We start from the raw sequence: 24,943 nt of genomic DNA, 5'->3' as shown, positions 1-24,943 counted from the left end.
CATTTCTAAAACCACATTATTCAGCATTGTCTCACAGATTCACAAAATGCAGTTCCCATAACTGGTGCCTTTTAGACCCCTAAATTGTTAATACAAATGTTGCTACTTAATATACAGAGACAAGCTCTCATGAGAATGACAATGTGATCCCAATGGGTGAGGCCTCAGAAAAATTCAAAATGGAACATTGTGCGACTGGAATCTAAAGAAAAGAATCATTAAGCGCCCGGGAAAGTGACATTACGTTTTCAAGTTGCTTGCACATGAAGTCTGTATGCTATGTGAAACAAAAAAAAGTGAAACGATGACTGTACTGAAAGATGGCTGCAAGTGAAGCAGGCCATTTTGAAAATCGAGGTACACAATGACAAATGTTAGAATCCTTGCAATCAGCTTCGCATGTTATTTATCATCATGTTAATACAATTATATATTAAAAAAACGTTATGGGTAAGAATAGTAAATGATGTACTAAAGCACCTTCGAATGGACGTTGTATTTTGAAGTTATATGTATGCACAGTGTCTAATTACTGATAATTGTCCTACTACAGGGCCCAAAGTCCCCTACCTTCCCAAGCCATTATTATTTATTTTTAAAATAGATTTGCATTTTTAGAAGGCTTTGTTACTATAACACTATTGTGCACATAAAATGGCACAGCAACACTGAAATATGTTTTATCTATGCAAGATGAGCTCCTTCTAGTCATTATATTGTCCAAATACGTTTTGGTAGCTGAGCTATTGACATGTATTTAGCTTTGTTTTCGCAGATTTTATCTCACTTTTTGTTTGCGGCTACAGGTTTCACAGTTTTAACCTCACAAGTACATCTGCAGACTATGGAGTGGAAGTTGCCGAGCACACGCCTGATCGGGGAAAAAAAAAACGGTTCGATACAATTGGTAACCAACCAGCACACACTAAAATGTGCAAATATCTAGTGCAATCATGTTGCGCATGCTTACCGTTCACCAAGTGCATGTTGTTCGAGTGTTCTTTCAAAACCAGTTAAGGTATAGCCCTTTTTAGGTCGAGACCACTAGAGAGACTACGTGAGGCATATTGTGTCTTACAAAGAACATGGAGTGGCTTGGAGCCTGCCCATTGCTTACCATTTGTTGCCTTTCCTTGTCCCGCATTTGACTGCTTCTTATTCGTATCCCAGCTTGTCAATGATGTTTTTGCGCATCTTCAGCATCCTGTGTGCCTTGCATCAGTAGCACTCCATAGAAGTCAATGGTAAGGAGCCACTGACGCTGGAACTGAACTGAAGACTGCTTTTCTTGGAAAAGTAACTGTTTCTTCAGATCTTGCTGGCCCCATTGACTGGCTTCTTGTCAGAGTTGGGTGCCCAAAGTTCCTTTAAGTAAGCACATCCATCCATACTGTAACTTTTTTGTTGAAAACGTTTTTATGTGTCAAATTTGCCAATGGTTTGTGGTTAAGAGAAGTCTTGATTTAGTGTTCCCTGTAAATTCTGTATCTCTGAAACCCTCCAGTGGATCTTTATCGTTTTGAGGTCTATAAATTCATAAAAATATAACCTATTTTTATAAAATAGGTTTGAGAGATTTGAGAGTTCGGTTTCTTTCTCCTTTAATTGTTTTGGTGCTATTTAAATGTTTCACACTTGTTCCTCTGTTGAAGTCTGACCATTCAAAGCCACGGCTACCCAGGGTTGAACTGGTCCTGGAAGGGTGGGTAATGTATTACATGGTGAGGTCTCACAACCACACCATATAGTACACACCATTACCTAAAAATGAATCACTCCAACGGCATCCTTGAAAGTTTGAATGTGTGTCTTTGAAGCATTTGTGGCTACATGTTGGATAAAGGTGGATGTGACAGTGATTTCATAATAGTGGCGAATATCCCAGCAATATTATATGCTTTCATGATATTTGACGATAGTAAAAGAAGCATGAACAAACAAAAAAAAAATCTGACCATGCATTCGAGTACATACAAGTGTTAGGGGAGATTACATGATGCTCTCTGGGGACGAAACCTATATTTACTTAAATTAAAAAAGCTTTTTGTGAAAATGAAAAGCTTCATTCTGGGGAATTGAGCTGTGCAAAATGAAAAGCAGATATGTTATGGTGAAATGTCTGTAGTCTCTGAAACTGACGAGATGTTTCAGGCCAAATTATTCAATTAGTCAAACACTTCAAGTTGTTATTTGTGCTGAAATCTGGAAGGTTAATGTTAATTTGTAGCAAAGTACACCTCACCTAACCCTTGCGGCTGTTATTTCATGACATGTTGTGTGGAGGTACATCATCTACATGGATGCCACTTTAAGTACTGTTTTCAATGGTTTGAGCATGTGCAATTGGTGTTCGCTACCCACCTGATACAGTAAGATTTAGGTAGCATGCTTTATGAGCCTCTAAGATTTGTCAAGCTCATGCTTTTTGTCCTATGTTTCTGAAACGTCTTTTATATTGGATTTTTCCACCCTGCCTTTAAGTAGAAACAGATGCAGGATTGAGCATCTGAAAAGTGCAAATATCCAAGTAATGGGGTTGATGTCATGCAAAGCGCTCTACTACTGCTCAGCAAGATCGTGCTGCCTACGAAATAAAGAGAAAAAGTAGTCCAGAAATCATACTGAAAACATGCAGTAACGTATTTTTTGAGTAGTTGGCCGGTGCGCTTGAGGCGGGCTAAACACTGAAAAAGGCATGACATATGCATGCCTTTCACTAATTAAATCAAGCTAATTTTAAAAGGGAAGCCCACGAACCAACCAAACTGATGGGCTTGACATGGGCGCCATTAAAAGCCCACAGAGAGATTACACCAGGGACAGAGCTCTTTGCGCTTCACCCAAAAAAAAACAACAAAAAAAACAAAGTCTCCCTCTCCCTCTACTACAAGTAGCGCGAGGCACCTTTGTTGAACCATCTAACATTGTGTCCACACTGTTTTTGCAAATATGTTTTCTGATGTGTTAGCCCCAATACCTCTCCCTTGCACACCACAAAAGTATTAAAATAGTCCATTTCAGACTTCTAGGGTTTGGGCCAATTTAGATCAAAAATGTGTGCTGTAAAATGCACTATTTTGCCTATGTCACATTTTCTGTTACAAGGGAGAAGTCCCCCCTCCAAAAAAAAAAAAAACCTCCTAGAGGAAGCTGGGCTTAATCACTCACAAGTTCCATTCCACTGAGGTAGGAGGTGTTTACGACCCAGCAGTTTTAAAGCTCACCAGCCACCACTGGTCAGATGAAAAAAGAAGGGGAAGTGGGGAGAGTTTAAGTAATAAGGAAAATGGATTAATATGTCAACTGCAATCTTGTGCTTTACACAGTATGCTCTCTGGCCAGCATTTAGGTGCCACTTTGTGAATTTTTTACTATTCTTTCCAGACATATATGCAACAAACATTCCTAAAGCAAGCTAGACATATTGGCTTTGTGACTGCCTGTTTGATATAAATTAATAACAATAATTTTGTTGTAAATTATTACAAAAATGGTACATATCTGACCATCACTTTGTGTGCAGGAGAGGTAGGCCAAGGATTAAATATGCTTGTAATCTGAACACTTTATGGCCCACTGACTCACATAGCCTTTGGCCTCAGCCCCAAAGCTCTCAATCATGCCCCATCGTGAACAATCGCCCACAACCGGAACTTACCCAGATACCTACATGTGACTCAGCTCACAAGTATTGCAAAATCCAATAGCCCATTTTTTTACAACAGAGGCCTCTTCATTTTACCAATACTTAGTAAAGTCTATTCCAATTACAATTAAAAATGCGCTAGAGCTAAGATTTTATCAATGTTAAGAAATTCAAAGTGTTTACTAACCTAAAATAAGCAATGTATACACCGTAAGATATTGCTAAAACCATTCGCAAAGCAACAGGTTCAAAAAGTGAGACCTGCTGCCCTTGCCAATGCTTTGTTTTATTATTAAAGTAGCCTTTAAACAAAGACATTAGATCTGAGCTGGGGAGAGGGCTATGCCTGTATGAATAGGGACACGACCAAGTGCTGACTTTAAACGTACTGAAAAGTATTTCATACTATCAGGAACACCTCACCTTCTGGTATCCGAGAGCTGACTGGCACCACATCATAGTGAGCTGAAAGTGACCATGCATTATCAAAGATAATAGGTTGCTCTATTTGGCCTTATCGATGCATTTTGCTGATCAGATAACAACCCATACAGAAGCTATAGTCGAAGGAAGGGACAAACAAGTAGAAGAAGGAAAGCAATCAAGGAAGAAGGAAGCAAATGCGATAAGACAGCCAACCAATATAGGCTGACCCTGTGCCCACAATAAATATTGGTACTGTCCACAATAGGTCTTCATATGTCAGTAAGTGAGACCTAAAAGCTTCTCACAATGTGAGTTGACTATAGAGATACTGCACTTTTTTTGTAGTCACGTTCATCACCTGTAACTGGCAGAATAATGTAGATTTTCCTAGTAGATTATGACGGAAAGTCTTCATTTTATTAAAGATACGGAGGCGAGTATTATGCTTCTCTTACTTGCTTTAATTTCAATAGCAGCAGTCAAGAAAACTACAACTCCCAAATGGCTTAGAACAACAAAAGCCAATGGGAGCGAAAAACGTAATAACAGATGCACCAATCACAACCATGGAAGCTATGCATACATCACACTTGACTGCGACCAGCCCTCTTTCTTGATGCGAGAAGGCTAGGAGTTACGAGAAAACAATGGAAAAATGGCAAAAATTATAGCAATTGCTAAAGTCAAAGAACAAAAGTCCTGGATCAATGCTAGGCAAAACCGTATTGAAGCAGGAATCCAGGGAGGAGAAGAAGGGATGCTTCGGAAAGAAACTGGACGTCCGGTCGATGTGATGGCATCCAACAAATACCTCTGTTGATCAGGTAGAGGCTTGAGTTGGAGTGGAAGTAGCTGCAAGGGAGGGAAGAAACAAGACAAATCAGAAATATCTCCTTGTTGAGGCGGGATAATACTCGCCTCCGTATCTTTAATAAAATTAAGACTTTCCGTCATAATCTACTAGGAAAATCTACATTTTATGGCAAGAACGGAGGCTCATATTATGCTATTTTAAAGCATATTAATCACTATTGAAGTAGCAGTGTGCACTGGTTTACAATAAAACGTCCTAAATACATTATCATTGGACCAATCAGCCGATCTCAGAATGTCCTCTAGCCTGGATCCAACCCAGAAGGCCTTGGAAGCCATAGCACCCCTGACTGAGTGAGCTCCAAATATGGAAGTATCGATTCCCGCCAGGGACATAACCCAACGAACCCATCTGGCTAGAGTTGCAGCGGCCACCGGATTATGTGGTTTTTGGAAAGAGATTAGTAGTTGGGAAACCGAGGACTTTCTGAGATTGGCTGTCCGTTCTTCATAACATTTGAGACATTGCCCCACACAGAGCTTAGGTTGATCTGGAAAATATGGATAAAAGACTGTACGTAAATTGGTTTTTGTGCGTTTATTAATGAAAAATAGTACCCCTGTGGGGGCAAATTGCCGAGAAGTAACATCAAGTGCTCTAACGTCAGATAAACGCTTAATAGAGACTAAGCAAAGCAACATAGTAAGTTTCGCTGAAAGCATTTTCAAAGACAAATCAGCATTGTCCTGCCAGGAAAGGAACAGATTCAAAACCAAATTGACATCCCATAACTTTGAATATTTACGTAATGGAGGAACTGAAAATCTTACTCCCTTCAACAGACGACAGAGTAGGGGTGTTCTCCTACCGGTTTGCCATTGACGTGTTCGTGATGCATGGAAATAGCAGACCTATATAAATTAATTGTTCTATAAGACTTACCTGCACTAGCTTACGCCGCCAGAAAATTAATTACATAATTTATATCTGCTGAAAGGGGATTGAGGTCCCTTCCCATACACCAGCTAGACCAAAGGGACCAGGCGGAAGAATATGCTTTCCTGGTACCGGGGGCCCATGTCTTATTGATGAAGTCAGTAGCTTCTTCCGAAATTGGAATGGTAGATGAGGTATTCCTGATACCTTCCAAGCTGACAGGGTGAGCGTATTGTTGAGCACCAAGGGATGGGGATTCCCAAAGGGATCTAGCAGAAGGGATGGAAAAGAGGGTAGTAGAGAGGGAAAATCGATCGCCAATTCCAGAAGGGGGGGGGAACCAAATCTGGGATTGACAAAAGGGTACTACGAGAACCAGAGTTGCTCTCTGGCGCCGACTGAAACTGAAGGTATTTGCGGTGACCATTGTGAATGGGAACTGAGAGGTATGCATCTTGAAGATCTAATCGGACCATGAAGTCGAGCGGGAGGAGAATATCCCGTAAGTGAAGAATTGTCTCCATTTTGAAATGTCGGTAGACGACAAACTGGTTGAAATACTTTAAATTTATGACTGGTCTGAATTTTTTGTTTTTCTTCTGGACTAGGAATAACGAACTGAGGAAACCTGAGGGATCTGGAGCTGAGATTTGGATAGCGTTTTTGGAAAGGAGAGACTTTACCTCTTCTGAAATAAGAAGAGACATTTCCGTCGAGAAAATTGGCGGAGGAGGGAAATAAACTTGGAGAGGTTGCGCATAGAATTCTATTTGGTATCCCTGAATAGTATTTAGAACCCATGTATCGGTAGTTAAAGAGCGCCATTTTTGAAGGAAAGAACTGAGTCTGCCCCCAATTGGAGGAGGACCAGAGGAAAGGCTTACCTTGGGTTTTGGTAGATCTGAATCCCCGTTGTCCACGGCCCCTGTAGCCTCTGCCTCTCTGAGGGTAAAACTGGGGCTTGTATGATTGGTATCCGTAATTGGAATACGCGAATGAGGAGCCTCTGAATCCTTGCGGATGAGTGAAACGGCCGGTAGAGCGGCTCCTGCCTGTACCTGCCCTGGTGAAAACCCGTTGATTAAACACTTTTTTGATATTCTGCTGAGCCTTATCAATAGAGGAAAAAGTTGCAACAAACTTTCCTAAATTCTTGATAAACGAGTCTCCGAAGAGACGGCCTTCAGCTTTGACTCCAGGATCCATGGACGCCAAATTAGAGAGTTTGGGATCCAACTTCAGTAGCAATCCCTTCCTTCTTTCATGTGTAATGGCTGCATTTGCGTTGCCCAACAAACAGAAAGCTCTCTGAGTCCAGAGGGAGAGTTCTGAAGGGTCAATATCCGCATTGTCTGTTTTGTCTGATTCTGCCAGATCCAAAATACGAGCCAGAGGCCCCACCAAATCCAGGAGTTTATCCTGGCAATTCAACCAGGCTTTATCTACCCCATTACGGGGGTCCTTGCCAAATTTTGAAAAGAACGTCAAAAGTGATTCGTCAGTCACTCGGGTGGTAGTGATATTGGAAGAGAGAGAAGGTCTTAGGCATTCAAACCTTAACTTAGCTCTCGTCTGTTTATCCAGGGGAAGCCTTAACCTGGAAGCTATGTACTGTCCAACGTGACCCGCAGGAGACCACTCGGTAGAGTTAGGATGGTGGAGGTAAGAGGGATCGAACATGGGGTTACCTTCGGAGTCTAAAATAATTTTGGCAGAAAAGGGGGTAGAAATTTCAAGTTTAGGCTTTTTAGGGGAACAAACCTGTGAGAGCGAGCCCCATATGTCAGAATCATCGTCATCCTCATCAATATCCCCGATGTCCTCATCGGTATCTGAAATATGAGTGATTATCACTTGTTTTGGCGCTGGACCAGTATTTTTTACTTTAGACTTACGCTTTCCAGAAGCGTTAACATTATTCCCCTCCTTTGAAGGAGGCCTGGGAGGCATATCATCCTCAGTCAGGGGTGAAGAAACTTCACCAACCAAAGCGCCATCTTTTTGTTTTACCAAATCCTTATTTTTTCTCTTTCTGCTATCCCCCGCAGACTGGGCCAAAAAGGATTGGAAAACCATATTTTGCACTGAACTTTCAAAGTTCTTTGACATTTTACTCATGGAGGCTGACACAGCCTTAGTCACAGCCTCGTTAATAAAGGCTCCAATTTCATTACTGGTGGAAAAATCGGAAAAAGGGTTTTGACCTTCCATATTATAAAGAAAAAACCAGGATAGCAAGGGTTACAAATGTGTAAAGCTGAAGGAGAGGATAAAACACGCCCAAAAGGCGTGGCCCAGCAAGAAACCCGAGAGGAGAGAGAAACCAGAAACCCCACAGTTTGTAACGCGAGGTCCGGCACGAAGAATGGCAAGCCGGCACCGAAAAGGTGAGGATTTGTAGCCTGGAGCGGTAATAAGCTGAACGCCGAGCCGCGCTGTGGAACGGACGCTCTTCAAGTGAAGCGCGTCCGTTAGAACGTTGAAGGCAGAAACACTGCCTCAGACGCGCTCGAGCGTGTCGTGCAAAACCGGGCTCTGGGACCGGAATTAAGCCTCGCGCGTTGTGAAAACGCTAAAATCTAACCACCGATACGCGCATAACTATTAATTATAAAAAGTACATAAACAAGAGGTACAGTAAACATGCATTAAATATAAACATATAACTGTGAAAAATAACGTGACTTATCTTGACTGCGAGCAGCAAGAAAGAGGGCTGGTCGCAGTCAAGTGTGATGTATGCATAGCTTCCATGGTTGTGATTGGTGCATCTGTTATTCCTTTTTTTCGCTCCCATTGGCTTTTGCTGTTCTAAGCCATTTGGGAGTTGTAGTTTTCTTGACTGCTGCTATTGAAATTAAAGCAAGTAAGAGAAGCATAATATGAGCCTCCGTTCTTGCCATAAAATTCCCTGGCATAGTGAAGGATTAGTGACCAATTCATACAACCATCTATGTCTAGGGCTAGAGCAGCTCAAAGTGAGGAGATTCTGCTCAGTCTTTGGAAGGAAACACGGGAGGCTATACATGCATTCTGTTATCTGTACAGCTGTACATGCATTCTGGCTAAAGCAACTACAATTGCAGCCATTGTAACCATCAGTATGTAGATGAATCAACATCTGAACTGAGTCTACAGACCGTTGTATCAGAAAAGTCTGGTCAACAGAATCTGTTATTCTTGTAATGTCCCTGAGGTGCCTCAGCCCTGTGGTTGTCACTACCAATGTATGTATTGGTTGTGTTCTGGAAAGTCATGAACAAAACTAAAATTATAAATGAAATTGCCGTTGGATACATCCAACAGTGGCTGACATAAGAAGCAGTGTTTGTTGGTAAGTGTGCAGTAGGATTTCTCAATTGAGTTTCCTGTAGTGCAGGCTAGTCCACGCCTTTGGAGGCCCTATGTGCATTCTGCATATTTTATGGTACCCAGCATGAGTGACAAGAGGACTGGCATGGCTTCTGCTGTGGTCAAGGAGATGCCCAAAGGTCTTGTGACAATGCAAACACCAGTTAAATGTGAATTTCTCTCCAGCGCAAGTCAGTGAGGGCTCAAAGAAGAGGGTACTCTATTTGGGGCATAGTAGCACAACTTGCTCCTCAGAGAACCTCACTAATGTCTTGGATTCCAGACCGGGTGTCGGATCAAAGGTGCTGATTATGTAGAGTTGGACATTATGAAGGACGCCATTAAGCTGATGTTTGATTGGGACAGATCTGGAGACGTTGCAAAAATGCTACCTAAGGCTTCCTGGTTAATTTATGAAGATAAATAGAAGTATCTCCGAGGACAAAGGAAATAGAAATGAGACTTTTGTTCAACAGTATGTGGTGTCCTGAAGTCACAGGGAGTCAAAACATTCCCTTCCCAGCATTTGCCCAATTGTGATGTTAAAATATGACATTCAGTTAATTAATCAGGAGTTATCTGACATTCAGGGAGTTCATATTATTCCAATTCTGTTAAGCAATGTTTCTCCACTAACTGAGGTTCAATAGGTTGGGGAATAGTTTGGTTGGCGACTCTTGCATATTGACATGTGCCATGTACATATTATTGTTAATGCATATGTCAGGTTAGTAGGTTTTCGTGTATCTTAACTTTTGTTTGGTGATTGCAATGTAATGCATGAAATGTCCTGAATGCTTAGTACTGCAAGACAGTTTGGTAAGTTTAAATTATAAACCTGCAAGGTAATTTGGTAATATAATGTGACCCTTTACTACCAACATCATATGCTTTGGTTTGATTAAGTCTAGTTAGCAGTGAGAGAACAGGGTGTAGTCCCAATCTGTTTGTTGCGTAGATATGTGCTGGTTGTGCATGGCCAATTGTCATAGATGTGGGGGTGGGGGGGAAAGCAGTGCCCTGTCACAACAACATGTGTGTTGGTGGGAACTGGGGAAAAAAGGTAGCATGCGAGGATTACCCCACGGTAAGCGCAGTTGAGTAAAAGTAAAATCCTGTCTTGAAAAGTTGTTTGGGGGTTGTACCCTGTAGTGTTCTAAGTTGGGGAATAGTAGTACCCTGTTGTGATAAGTTGAATGGCGAAGCATCCCACAGTGCGCTATGTAGGAGAAGAAAAAGTACAGTGTTGTGAGAGGCTGCAAGGGGAAGTGTTCTGTGGAGTGAAAATGTGGGGAACTGTAGTCCCCCTACGGTGTTGTGGTTCATACCAGCAATTTTCACCGGAGTGTTATGGGTGATAGGCACAAAGTTCGCTTGAGTCATTATTCTGCACAAGTGTGAAGCCCTGACAGGTGAACGTGTGGTACATGAGGCAGAGTAAGTTTAATTGTTTATGGTCCGTTTTATGCACCCATTGGAGGCTGTCACTATTGTACTCTGAAGACGCCCTGACTTTTTCTTACACCGTTTCTAGAGAGTGCAATAATGGGCACTTATTAAGTTCTTTCTTCTGCTTGGTACTTGGTCATGATGGTTCGGCTAGCTAGTGTGACTGCGTGTGAGAGTGCTGGAAAGCATGTTTGTGTGCGTGTGTAGTGCAGTGTGTTGTCCTTGAGGGGATGTGTGTTTTGCTTGTTGAATATGGAGAAAGTGTGAGACTTTGTTCTGCTCCATAATTTAGTAATATGATGTGAATGTCTGGGGCCATTGCGTAAGAGTGTAGTTTTGATGACATGTTTTCTGTTAGATTTTAGTCACTGGAATTTTGAGTTGAGGTGATGTATAGTTAAACAAAGTTAAATTGTCCATTTTTGTTTTGTGCCTTGAACATTTACACTTATAGGTGACAGCCTACAAGTTCCATGCCGTGACTGGACATCCATGACTACATGCATATATGATGTATGGTGCCATTGTGAATGGGCAGACGTGGCGATAGTGACTCATATCAGAGGAGGCCGCAAGACTATCAAGTCTTGGTCTGCTGTGCAATGGTAGTCACAACCTAGTTTTGTCTCGTTTCTTTGTTTGATGAGGTGTGGGGAGCCTCATGCCTTGACCTGGACCCCAGTTTCTTTAAAAAGATGAATAAGTTGTTGTAGGGTGAATGTGTAAACCAGACATGTTAGAGAGGAGCGATTATGAATGATTGTCCCTGTACTTGATATGCAAGGAAATAGTTTCTTTCTTTTGTTACTTGTAGGGAAGGAAGGTGTCTAGTTTCCAGTGTGCTTTCATTCCTTGTATGTCGGAGCTGGCGTCTGGAATGCAGAGAGTGTATGATGTCCACGTAAAGTCAAATAAATTAACGTTCTATTCTGTCAACTCCTCTCAAATTAATGTATGAATTGAATGTAGGCAGTGGTATTTTATATAGCACTAACCTAGATAGGAAGCAACAAAGCAATGTACATTAGATAAGGGATTGGGTGATGATCTATTACCATGTACATCAAGTGGGATTTACACAAATACATTTTACACACATTTCATTTCACATTTTTTAGGCACTGGCCAATCATCACATGTTGAGTGAAGCAGAAAAATGCCCTGTACCTTTCCGAGGATCATCATGCTACAACAGTTAGTACTACTGTGTGCAGAAATCGAGTCCTGCGACGAGCTAAACATCCACACACAGAGGGCACTTATTAACAGAAGTCCCAAGGAACACAATGCATCGGCCAGGAAGAATCTGTGGCAACTAACACTAGAACCCAGGACTATGGTCCCCAAATATTTCAGATGACCCGCTAACAATCCTCTAGAAACTGACGCCAGACACAAACACTTTGAGAGCTCTCTGAGTGAAGCACAGTCCCTCTTAAAGAAAATGTCCATTAAACCTCATCTATAGACTTGAACCAAGGCTTCCCTCTCGCCCACTTGCTCACAGTATGTTTTCAAACTCCCTTGGGATTTGGCAGCCTGTTCCTTCTGCCACCCAATTAACGGTCAGGGCTGGGTGGTTCTAAATTGGCAGGCATGATGCGTATGCTATAGTATGGCGAGCTGTAGAAGCAGAGGTGCTAGCTCCAGTCTCATCACCAATGCTTGATGAAGGTCATACTTTTCCCGCTAGTAACATTCCTGACAGGACCTGTTCTACCCAACTGGGCAAGATGGGGTACAGCTGGGGAACAGTGCTACCTGCCTGATGTCTGCATAACCAATCCATAAGCATGTCAAGGGCTAGCTGGGTGCTCCAGCATCCTGGCATATCTTTATCTTGAAACCCCAAAAGGTATGGGTACCAGAACCACTAGCACTTCGGGAAATTAGGTTTTCTGAGTAACCACCAGCCACTCGCTCACTGTAGGACTGTAACTGCCAGGTTCAGAGCCCTGTTGTGTGCAGTTTTTTAACGAAGGGTCAGTTGTTAATAGCAACACATGAAGTGTCTATGTTGCGTTTTGGGCCCTTTCCTGTTGCAGGGACTAGGCCTCCCACACAAGTGAGGTACCATTTCTATCGAGAGACGTGGGAACACAATAGTAGAATATTTGTTATTACCAATTGGATTTCTCTGAATTTGAACATTTCAAATGAAAGCCTGTGTGTAAGAAAGACATTTTGAAAAATGCCCCTAAAATCACATGCTAACATGGGCAACCACAAATTCAGAGATTTACAAATAACCACTGCTCCTGAACTCAGTGGCGGCTGGCAGTTTTAGGAGGGAGGGGGGCGGGCAGCACACTCGCACTCATTCTTTCACATACGCACGCACCTCCATTAACAACACTTATCAACATTCAAACATGCACACACCAAACATTAATTTAAGAAGATCACACACACACACACACTTACCTTCAGCCTCGGTCCCAGGAGGGTTGCGACTGCTGCCTTCCCTTGCTGGCTGACTTTAGGTCAGCCAATGAGGAAAGGCAGCAGTCCCAACTGCGTCACAGAGTGGAATGGGGTTAGTGAGACTTCTGACCCCACCCCACTCTGTGACGAGGTGTCACTGATTGATATTCGCCCTGGGTGCTTTAGGGCTTAAACCTGAAGCGCCCAGGTCAAAGTCAATGGGTGACGCTTCCCTCGTCACCCGGGGGAGGACCTCAAGGCACCTTTGCTTGAGCTGAGGAGGTCACGCCCATAGGAGCTGTGACCTCTTCAGCCCAGCAAAGTTCAGCTCAAGCAGCCAGGAGTCTGCACAAATCACACCTGACTGCCTGACCTGAACATGAAGAGTGTCTGTCAGGCAGATCCTTTGTTCAGCCTGACACTCTTCATGAGGAGCAAAAGGTGGGGGGCGTGGCCCCTCTGCCCTAATGGAGGGGCCGCGCCTGCCTAAACTCCTGATCGGATGTCCGTTCCAGAAATACAAAGGTTTCCTTGATACCTGTATGGAAGGCCCACACGTAAACTACCCTAAATAGCCAAATAGGGGCTCAGCACAGAGGTGAAAAGCCTCACAAATTAAAGGTTAGGGGCTAGCAAAGAAATGCTGACAAGGGGCTAAAAGTAATGCTCCGCGGCACTGCTTTATTCCTTTCAGTCCAGCAAAGCGGGAGAGCACAAAACACGTGCCCAGCCAAATCGGCTGAGGCCACGCAGTGGAGCCTGGAATCATCCGAGCACAGCAGTGATTAAGACCTGTGTGAAACAGATCAAATTCTCTGAGTCTGCAGTATTTGTGACGTAAAAAATAGTGCGCAGACGTGCAACAAGATGAACAACAGCTGACTGTATTTCTCAAAATATACTGTCCAAGCTATTCTGTACTAAAATCTGAATTTCTTATTAATGTAAAAACGGATAGGATTCCTATAATTGATTGGGCACTGAAGTATACTTACCAGTTTGTAACATCAGGCACAGCCAAAACCGTAGAGAATCTTTTGAAGAAAACTATACCAACCCTCATCGATCTGTAAAAGTCTGACAGCCCCTGAAAACAAAGCAATGGCAATGCAGTATCCTTGTCGTACTGTACTATAGTGAAAAAACTGCAATAATGTGACAACAGCTTGAGAGCTGGAGCACACATACACTTTCATGGAGCGCTTCAGCAAAAAGAAACAAGCATTGGCAAATCAAATGAGACGCATACAATGGAAACTGCAACATGGAGCATGGGAGAGAAGCAGAACGATGAGAGAGAGCAGCATGGTGCATGAGTGGAGAAGCACACGAAGGATGCAGCTAGAACACATGCACTCATGGAGTGCTTAAACACAAATAAAATGAGTGGCTCCCTAAGCGTTCACAGTGGAAGGACACAAGTAAAGAAGGAAGAGAAAAATAAAACATACACGGCAAGACAATAAATTAGAAGAAAGCAAATGAGTGAAAGCAAAGTCAACTAATCGCTTGAAGTGGTTGGACTTTAAGCCCCTGTAAATTATTTATAAGCTTCGACCCATATGTCGGGTAAACTGGACCTTGTGACGGCTGCCCCAAGTCCTCAATCTCTCACCATTATGCCTCTGTCGGTTGTCATGTGACAAAAATATTTTGGAAAAAAGTAATGTAAAAAAGTGCATTTCTGTAACATGCCAAATCGTTTGACCTTTGTACATCAAATATCACTCCATTGAGACCTACTAAAAGTGTTATTTTTTAAAGATGCGCTTCATTACTGCCCTGCTCCCTTGCCCTGACGAAAATGCCATTAGTTTACTAAAAGGACATTCTATTGGCATTAACACCCAGCAGATGGACTGGATTGCTCGTGTACATGAAGCAACATTATTGGCTAGTAAATCAAATAGAGTATTTTATACGACACACACCCTAAACTCGTGTATTTGAAAGTGCGCTTATGTGTGATGATGATAATGGAACCATGGTGACATAAAATATTTGCCGAGGGTCACACAGTTTAGTCAAGCATGAAAGCTGGGACGGATCCCATCCAGTGCTTAATTTCTGAACCAAAACGCGCCAAAACTCTCCTCTGAAACACCGGCTGCTGCAGATTAAATGTGCGAGCGCAGAATACTAAAACAGCGTAACCTTAAAGCCATCTGGGGCCTCTTTAATCCATTTACAGCCACTCTCTGCCCCTTCAACTCACTCTTGCATCTTTCTGCCTTCTCCCTTTGTAAAACTTTTCCGTCTTTCTCTTCCTCCGTCTTTGCCACGAGTGTCTTTTGCTCACGGCAGTGGCGTAGCGTGGGTTGTCAGCACCCGGGGCAAGGCAAGTAATTTGCGCCCCCTAACCCGGGGCAAGGCAAGTAATTTGCGCCCCCTAACCCGTGGATTTTAGCACTCGAGTCTCTTCCAAGATGTTGCGGCCGGCCTCCCCTGCACCCCCCACGCTACGCCACTGGCTCACGGTAACGCCTGGTGCAGAAAAATAAGCGCCAGCACCCAAAAATAAGTGCTGGTGCCCCCCCCCCCACCACACACACACCGGGAACCAGCGTCTCAAATTAAGCACTCATCCCAGGTCCTCTAGATGAGCCTTGACCAGGCATCTGGCTCAACATTTCAGAGGCTTGCCCGCCTCTAGGAATAAATAATGGATGTTGCTCATATCCCTGACAGACAACAGAAAACAATTTCAAATTACACATTTTCGTGGTCTCTAAAGCAGAAAAATTATTTACCCTCTCCTGTGACAATTTTTGGTAGCCAGCAGTACACTTTATTACGGTATTTTAATCTTGCAAAAGAAAAGGGCCTAGATTTACTGATCACAACCATTCACAAAAACTCATCGCTGCTTACCAGTTCATGTGTGAAGTGCAGTGCAGGAATTGGTCAACAACGCTGTTCCAAAGCTAGGTTATGCACATGTAGAGTGCAAGCAGGCAAAATGGGCTGAAATGATTTACATGCAGACAGTAAGCAATGCAATGTGGGTTTTGAAGCGTGGATGGTCTACCAGATCTCAACATGATAAGAAGAGAATGCGTACCACGAATGCATTAAATAGTCAGAGCACAGTAATGCATGGTAAGAAGACTGCACACAGTTGCATTTCGGAAAGCAAGTTCTGCTCCCTGCAATACTTGTTTAGGTGAACCTGCTTTATCTCCCCCCCCCGTGCATAAAAGCCTTGCCACGCCGTCATCACCTCTATTTAAATGGCTCTGCAAAATACGTTTACTGGACTTCCTCAAATAGCAAGCGTTGGCAAAACTCAGTCTCCCAGTACCTAGTCAAACGCTCTAGCCACAACTCACATGCCACTTGTTTTAAACACTCCCTACTACCCCTTCACTTACCCGGTATCCAACCAATGGCAGCTGGGAGGGCGGAGCAGGGAGGGACTGTGGCACTCGAGGAAGGAAGCAGGGGATGGGCCGAAGCCCGGGTGGGGGACAGGGGGGAGCTAATACACGTGGAGCCTCGAGGGGGCGGCACCCGCTCCCCGGATCCTATCACAGAAGACAAGGAGCCAAGGAAGACGAACCCAAATAAATAAAGATCAGATAGCACACACGCCCACCTAGGGATACCTGAAGTGACCACGGATTGGTCGCAGGCTCACAATGTTTACTGGTGGGTCCGGACACGTAGACGGCGGGGGTTGTGTCAAAGGGCAAGGAAGGGCTGTCATCGGTAGAGTTTTCCCGCGCTACACAAGACCGACAGCTCTCCAGTAGGGCTGTGTGCACTGTGCATGGTGACCCACTAGCCGGGTGATTCCTGGTGTCAACGTAATTTTTGTTTACACCCGGCATGCGTTTGAAAACGCTAACGAAAAAGAAAACTAAAAAAACATAGCATTCGCCTTCTGACGGCCCTAACAGGTCCTGAACTGCAAGGCAGCATTGTCCTTAAGTGGAATAGGAGGCGGATGGACCGTTAGAGGATTTAAATACATCACCTCATGTACTTCGCCACCACTTAAACAAATGGAAGTGCCTTTTTGTTTAAAAAAAATGAAAAATAACGCATCCTAACTTATCTGTGTTCTGAATATTTAAAATATGCATGGGGTCAGATGGGGAAGGCGGTAGGGAAAAGAGGGAGCAGGCTGGAGGTACATGGGATGCAAAAGTGCCTGCTGCGATGTCGAAGCCCTTTGGTATTATATATAGACAGGGCGCTATTTCACTTTCTCTACAGAATTGTTTCTACATGAACTGGGGACAGCGCAGCTCTGGTTGTTGAGCAAGACCTGTTGCTGTGTCTTTTACAGCGCCGGGCATTGTAGTGCTCCCAGCCTTGCATTTACTTTCTCGCGAGACGTGGAAGAGGCATTCTGGCCTCGCCATGGGTGGTCTACTGATGTCCGCAGGCTGTGGAAGCTGTGAACAAGGGGATACGGGAATGGGTCACAGGGCGAGAAAAGCAACAATGATCCAATGGAATGGGGCACAGAACGCGCCATGGACCGAGAGCAGCGTGAAAGCACACGACAGTGCACTGAGAATGAGGCTCGGGACCAACATACTTATGCAATGCACATATGAATGTCAACGAAGTATCATTAAAATAAAATGACTAAAACGCATCTACCAAAAAAACAAGCATTTGTAATGCAATGGCAGTCGCGTTGCTCGAGTTAGAGCTATTAGCGTTGTAAATTCCTAACTGGACTATCCTTGTCACATAAATTGAAAATGAAAAGTAAAACAGTTAACATAAGCGAGGCGATTCAAAGCGCCATGCTCATGAGCGTGAAGGAGAGACACCAGAGGGAAAAGAAGTTCCCTCGCAGCCAAATGTACCGCAAACCTGCAGTTATCAATGTAACAGGGTCGATGGGCAAGGTGGTAACAAAACTGCCCCAAGGATGGACAAACATAAAGCATTTACCAATGCTAAAGAATTTTTGAAAGGCAAGGCCATGAACAAATGATAATGATGGGTGTGCAGTGGACATAGTTAAATAACAGGCCAGAGCGCTTGCACGCTCAACCTAAAAATGGCAAAAACAATATATTGTGCATAGGCAAGACCTATTAGTTCCCATTTTGTGATTCCCAAATAGCAAATTCGTAGAAATGGCTATTTGGGAATTACAAAACGGAATTATGTAATTAGCGATTTCCTAATAGCAATTTCTACTGAGTCACAATCGCTGTTAAGAAAACGCAAATTAGGAAATCGCGAAATTGTGATTTCCTAATAAGAAATCACACAACTTACACATATGGGCCCAGATCTCCCAATGCTGCGTGTGCAAAATTAACAACTTTGAGCCATTAATGTGGCTGGTAGGCAGGCAGGTGACTTGTCCAGTCAAGTTTGTGGATCGAGTTCCCACATGCACTCAGCACTGAAGTACATACCAAATGACTTTGGCAACTTGGTGGAGGCCATGAACAGGTTCTCAGACAGGACACTTTGGCACAAAATCATTTTTATCATGACGGGGCACATTCCCTTTGTGCATCCTCACTGTCACATTCCTGCACAATCTTCAGCCAGGTGTACCTTTCACCTCTACGAGGGCATGATCCTGTGTACTACAGACCATCTCACTGGTTTGGCATAAGTGGCAACAGTCTTCTCACAAATAATTTGAGTAAATGGCAGCACCCACAACACTGCTACTTTACTTAGCAAGAGTTCCTATGTAGCAACTTCTTCATGGGCTGCTTCTGAGATCCCAACCTCCCTCACCGAGAACACTAGTGCTAGTAATGGTAGCTGAACTACCCATGGCTACAAGAAGCACTGATGCCTATTATGTTCCCCTGCATCAGGATTAAAGTTATAGTAGTTATATACATTACTTCTCTACTGTGTCTCCCAATGTTAAACATGTTAAAACACTCTCAGATCCATCATAATTAAGCATGGTCCTGAATCTAGATTCTATGACGCTAAAAGTGCACTCTACAACATATAGCGTAACATCTGTGCTACCTGGCTGTTGTGGAAATCAGATGAGGGGGGTCAGGATCCACAGGGATATGCCATATTCAACCGCTTGGAGATAACGTTGTCCTTCAGATGTGTTCAATGATTCTACCTTCAGTAGTGCCTTTTTTTGCATGCTATTACTTACCAAGGAGGTAATCGTCATTCGTCTCACCAGTGGACAGATGCCAATGTGTTCTCCATGCCTGAATATATGTGTCATATGTCCTGCCAGGGCACCGTACCACTATGCCAGTGAAACATTTTTAACATAGCACAAAATCTGCAACATTCCTGGAGTGTTACCTTTAGAGACTGCTGTATGTGTGCAGTGTGGTGGATGTCGGGCACAGTAGGCTATGAGTATCATCTAGGGTACTAATCCAGATTGAGAATTAGACAGTAACATTGAAGCTCTCCTTCAGACATTGTAGACCTGCAGTTTGTTCAGACAGTGTATGTGATGTCCTAATGTGGGAGATCATAACCTTGAGGAATGGGTGGCAACAGTAGATTAATAGTTCCCAGAGTATATCCGATGGCACACTAAAAGCGCACCAACAAACACGGCAGCGGCATCGCCATCATCCTCTAAAAAAAACAATTTGATGTACCACCACTGAGGACAACACCACACTGAACATGGTCTACTTTAATTTCCAAATCCACACCGACGACAGAGCAACCATCAGTGGTGCCCTCGTCTACAGACCCCCAGGACCATGCGCCAGTTTCTGCGACTCCATCCCCGACTTCGTCGCCCCACTAGCCATCAAGTAGAAGCACTGCATCTTCCTCAGAGACCTCAACTTCCACCTGGATGACCCCATGTGTTGTATAGCTATATTAGCAATGTTTTAGACACGCTGTTTTAAGGTAACTAGGCCTGCCGCTGTGCACTTTAACCCTGTTACATTTTATTCAGCATCACTTTATTTTTCTAGCAATAGCTACATTTACAGTGCTGTTTTATTTTCTTTATCTCGTACTTTTGCCTAGAAAAGCATCACGTTCTTAGTAGGACATTTATTTCACTTTGTGCTTCCTACAAGGCTACAGTCAGATAGGATTGCCGACAATCATGGTATGCTGCGTCTCCAACATTCACAGAAACACATACACTCATACATGGGGACCATTTCTTAGACTGTCGGCTGTTTTATCATAAAAACACCCCTTTGTCCTAGACACGTTAGAGGGAGATTCCAGCCAAATGACCACAACTGCATGCTGATTGCTGTCTGCTTCGCTGCAGCTACTTGCTTAGACGGCCGGAACCCTGATCCACATGGGGACGGTGTCAGTCTAGACTACAGGCTTCTTCCTCCAGGTATGAGGGATGATGTACCCCCAGAGGGAAACCCAAAGGGCAGATTAGGCTTATTACACTTTGCTCAAACATAGTATAGATGGGATAAATATATATCACTCCTACTGACAGTATGGTAGGACTGTTCTTGTGTTTTACTCTGTTAGTCACCTGCTTGTTTTTATTGAATGTTATCATCCTAGTTATTACATTACATGCCCTTTTTTAGGGTGGCACAAACAGTGCTTACAGGCCCTGAGCACACATGGTGCACTATATTAGGGACTCACTAGTAAATCAAATATGCCAATCATGAAAAAACCCATCACCAATACAATTTAGAGAGAACACTTGCACTTTAGCACTGGTCAGCAGTGGTAAAGTGCCCAGAGTCCTAAAGCCAGCAAAAATGAATTTCAGCATAGGATCAAAAACAGGAGGTCAGAAGCAAAAAGACAGGGGAAACCACGTCAAGAGCTGACAGGCCTAACACTATATAAGACCATCATCATTATCACCATGATTATCATCATCTTAAATTTTTAAATTTTCTCCTCCACCAAATTAGGTAATTGTTCCATCGTTTACCACGGTCCTCTGTGCATTGGGCTTCGAAGGTGGGCAAACCCTGCAATTTGGCCTTTAGCTTCCCTAAATATCAGGTTCTTGGTTGTTGTTCTTCCAGAGGAGGGTCACACCAGTCCTCTGTTACCATGCTGTTTGAGGTGGGGTCAGGGATTCAACCCTGCCATCCCCTGCTGTATGACTTGCATTCCTATTTCCTTACTTAGGTACTCTTTTATCCTCACTTTTCCCCAAACCACTGGTTCCTCTCCTATTGCACATTGTGCTGACCACTGAGCTGCTACCATCTCCTGCGAGGGTTGATCTTGTCTCAGAAGCGTTCTCCAGTGATGGCAGTTTCATTCTCATGCCTGGAGGGTCCCGCCGCATAAGACAGCGTTGTACGCTGTAGGGGTGTCTGGTCTTGATTTCCCCTGTGTCCTGTTCCGTATCCTGCAGCAGTAGAAGTGCATAGTTTGTAATGGGAGGGGGAGGATCATCTCTCAATTCCCTGTCTCTGCTTGTGGCTCTGCTGTTTCATTTCTATTTTTTTGGTCTCTGTTGCCTGGGTGCATTAGTGCAACCATTGAACCATCTACAGGGCATCTCTGTTTCATGTGTGGTCCCAGCTTTGGCATTGAACAACAGAGCTTTAGCAAGTGATGGTCATCTTGTTCTGTGCCTTTTGGTTGCTATGTTAAAGTGGCTAACTAACAACTCAACATCTGTGGGAGACACTAGACATTTGAGCTGGTATTTAGAGGGCTACATGGCTTCTTTGCTAATATTGTATTAATTGCTCAATTACCTACCAATGATCTTAAGTTAAACTCTTACTTGTCACAGTCCTGACTCTATGAGGTCGAGTCTCACTCTGTTTTCTTACCTAGAAAGAAATACTTGGCCACACTCACTGTGGTTATATAATAAATGGCCACCCCTTCTATTTCCTGTGCAAAATAAACCTCCTCATCTGTCTTCCTCACCCCAGCTCATACTGTATGAGGCGTTAACAAGCACCCCAGTCCTTTATTATGCTGCAAAATCCCAGAAGATGAGCAGACACAAGATGACTTGCTTACTAAAATTATCAAACAAAAAACACAAACATCAGTAGGACTGAGACATCAGAGAGACTGACAGACTGGCTGCCCAGTACCCCAAAGGAAAGGGAGAACTGACAGGAGAGCTAATTCCAGCAACAACTACAGCGGCACCCAAACCAGTCATGTAACTTCCCGAATTCAGGGCTCATCCACCAGGCCTCTTATTAGACCAGGATCTGCCAAAGGACCCAGAGGTGTAGCTAAGCCCGAAGGCAAAGAATCAGTAAGGTGCACCAAAGGCAGAAGAAACTCTAAAGAAGCCCGGAAACATAAAAAGCAACATGGCCAGCAGGCCAAGAGCCACTCCATGTCTCAAATAATGCCAAAGCAAATTTAACAGCTGCCCTTAAATGTACAACCATAACCATTCTACCAGAAGAAGTGGAAATGAAGCAAACACAAAAAGCACCAATTAAAGGCAGAACAGAGTCAGCTGGAGGAGGGACCACAGACCCTAACAGGAATACAATAGGATGCAGAGTACAACCAAGAGACACTCTTTCCCAGGAGAAAATACAATGGACAGCAGATTCTAGCAGTCCAATAGTACATAATAAAAGGCCAGGAAGGGGTGGGCAGAGCAGTCAATGAACTGGGGGTGACAGATGAAGGAGCAGCATGGAGCGCATGGGCTGATGTGTGTGCTTAGTAGAGGGAAGAAGCAGACAAGGGAGAGAGCTAGAAAACATGCACCCTCATAGAGTGCTGAAAGAAAAAGAAAAAAGTTGTTTCCTAATGGGAGCATTAAAAAGATGCAAGTCATTCAAGGAAAAAGATGTCATAGAAGCTATGGTCTAAGGTAAGGGCAAAAATGAAAAGTTAGGCTACTGAATAAACAGTTAAATGAGAGTGGCCATGAAGATTTGGGTGTACTAAATATTATGGCTGTGGGGCCTTATTGTGCAGTACACTCTCAAATACAGTCTTAGGTTCAGTCAGGCTAATTTACTTACCCTTAAGCTGAACCCTGGGTAGCTGTGGTTTTGGACAGTAAGGCTTGGCAAGGGTATTTAGTGTAAGGCATTTAATAGCACCAACCAACAAAACAAGAAAGGCACACAACACAAAAGAAATAGGACACAATTAATAAAAAATCGATTATATTTTTATGAATTTTTAGAGACCTTGATGAACAAAGTCCACTGGAGGGTTCTGGAGATACAGATTTTAGAATATATTATCACTTTTAAATGCAACCCCAAACTAACATTGGTCAACGAAAAGTTTGTAAACATTTGAAACGTTTGAAAGAGTTAGTCCAACTCTCCAGTGGGTTGGGCAATCAATTCTGACTTGACAGAGGTTTAGGGGGGGCAGAGTGGGCATTCTCTACTGTTACCAGGCCACCAGAGCATTTTTAAGGCACGTTCCAAACTTTACAGGACGACCGCTGTAGACATCAATGGAGTGGTCATGATGCTGAGTATACAGGTAAAAGATGCTCAAAGGATGCTCCAATTGTGGTGCAGTCGATGGGGGTGTCTTTTTGGTTATTCCTCAGTCTATGGGTGAAGTGGAGCGACTTTAGCCACAAAGTCCTCTACATTGCAGTAGCAGTCCAGGCGATGCTGGAATACTGCTCTCCTTGCACTGCAGTTGGGGTGAAATCCTTAGGTGTGTCTCTTAGGTGCAACGGATCACGTCTTTGGCAGCACTCCCAGGTCAGGCAGACTCAGGTGCAACTTTTGGCTATCTCAGTTTTGTCCTTTTGGGCGCCCAGCAACTGGTAGCAGCTAAACCTCTAGGGTGACTACCAACTTGTCAGTTTGGGCTTCTTCAGCTCTTGTGTCCCTGAAACTGGTTCCAGGAGATCAGTCGACTGATCCTTGAAGTCACTGCTTTGATCTGGAGCTGGGAATCAGCTTTTTCCTGAGCCAGGAGCCACAGGTACTGTCCAAACTTCACTATCCCAAAGTGCAGTCCTTCCGACGCAGCAGCCTCTTTTTGGCGATTCCAAAGGCAGCTTGGCAGTCTTTCTTGGTTCTCCCACCAAATCCAGAGTGCAGAGTGCCATATTTTCCCAGGAAAGAGCCCTGAGGGGATAACACGGTCCGCTTTGTTGACACAGTTCCAGTGATGTGTGGCATCTGGCTATCTCAGAGTGCAAAATTCTTCCCCTCTTTCAAGATGGCATGACCCTTCTTCAGGTGCATGGTTGATCATAATAGAGGTGAGGCTACCTGAGGGCTGCACACCCACTGGTATACTGGTTTGGGCACTGGCTTCTCCCCCTGTCCATGTCTCTAGCTTGCCTACATGAACAAAAGGCAGCCCCCTCTGAAGCTTGCTTTTTGAGCCAATGCCCTGTGGCCATCCTGGGAGAGAAGGTTACACCTTACTCTGCAGCAACTGCTTTTGTCCTTAAGCCTGGGAGACATCTTCCCAGGCAGGCAGAAACCTATCTGTGTGCCAGAGGCCATGTGAGGTTGCTGGACCAGCTGGGGCACAGAGTGGCAACTTTCTAAAAGTTGCTTAGCTTTAATTGTGACATTAAATTCGACCTGGGCACCACTAACTCTTAGCAAACAGCAGCCAGAGTGGTGTACAACATGCCTAAAACACATTGGCAAAGCCAGTAGCTCTTGCATATGCGAGACCTATTGACTTTGCCAATGCTTGTTCTTTTATATCTCTCCTACAGCCAAATCCACTGGATTTCAAAGGTACAAAGCTGACATAAAAAATTCCAGAACGTAACTGATGATAGCGAAGCCACAGGCCCATTTAATCTGCCCATTTCTAATTGACTGCCGATGCTATTTACTCCCCAGCTTTGATTTTTGTCACGCTATTACTCGTCTTTTCACACTGTTAAATTGAAATGTTTGTGAATAACTCTGTTCCCCACCGCTCCAGGTGAAGGGAGCTACAACGCACTTGCATGCTTGATCTAAACAAAATCTTCTTTGCCATACTCTGAGCCCCCCTGCTTCTTATATTCTACTTGTATTCTCATG

At 43.8% G+C, this 24,943-nt stretch overlaps 2 long non-coding RNA genes across 2 annotated transcripts in view; one reads left to right on the top strand and one right to left on the bottom strand.

Moving 5' to 3' along the window:
* Window positions 1–24,943, top strand: part of LOC138245995 (uncharacterized) — a 150,474-nt gene that overhangs the window by 116,549 nt on the left and 8,982 nt on the right. Inside the window, exon 2 of the long non-coding RNA XR_011194203.1 lies at window positions 807–907. This is a non-coding gene — a long non-coding RNA (uncharacterized lncRNA). The remainder of the gene's footprint in view (window positions 1–806; window positions 908–24,943) is intronic.
* Window positions 4,543–14,118, bottom strand: LOC138245996 (uncharacterized). The gene is made up of 2 exons (XR_011194204.1): window positions 14,042–14,118; window positions 4,543–4,924 (listed from the first exon to the last, which is right to left on the bottom strand). It is a non-coding gene; the product is annotated as an uncharacterized lncRNA (long non-coding RNA).

Source organism: Pleurodeles waltl, chromosome 7 (assembly GCF_031143425.1).
Source record: "Pleurodeles waltl isolate 20211129_DDA chromosome 7, aPleWal1.hap1.20221129, whole genome shotgun sequence".
NCBI lineage: Eukaryota > Metazoa > Chordata > Amphibia > Caudata > Salamandridae > Pleurodeles > Pleurodeles waltl.
Note: the sequence above shows the minus strand (reverse complement) of the source record. Positions and strands in the feature narration are given on the sequence as shown.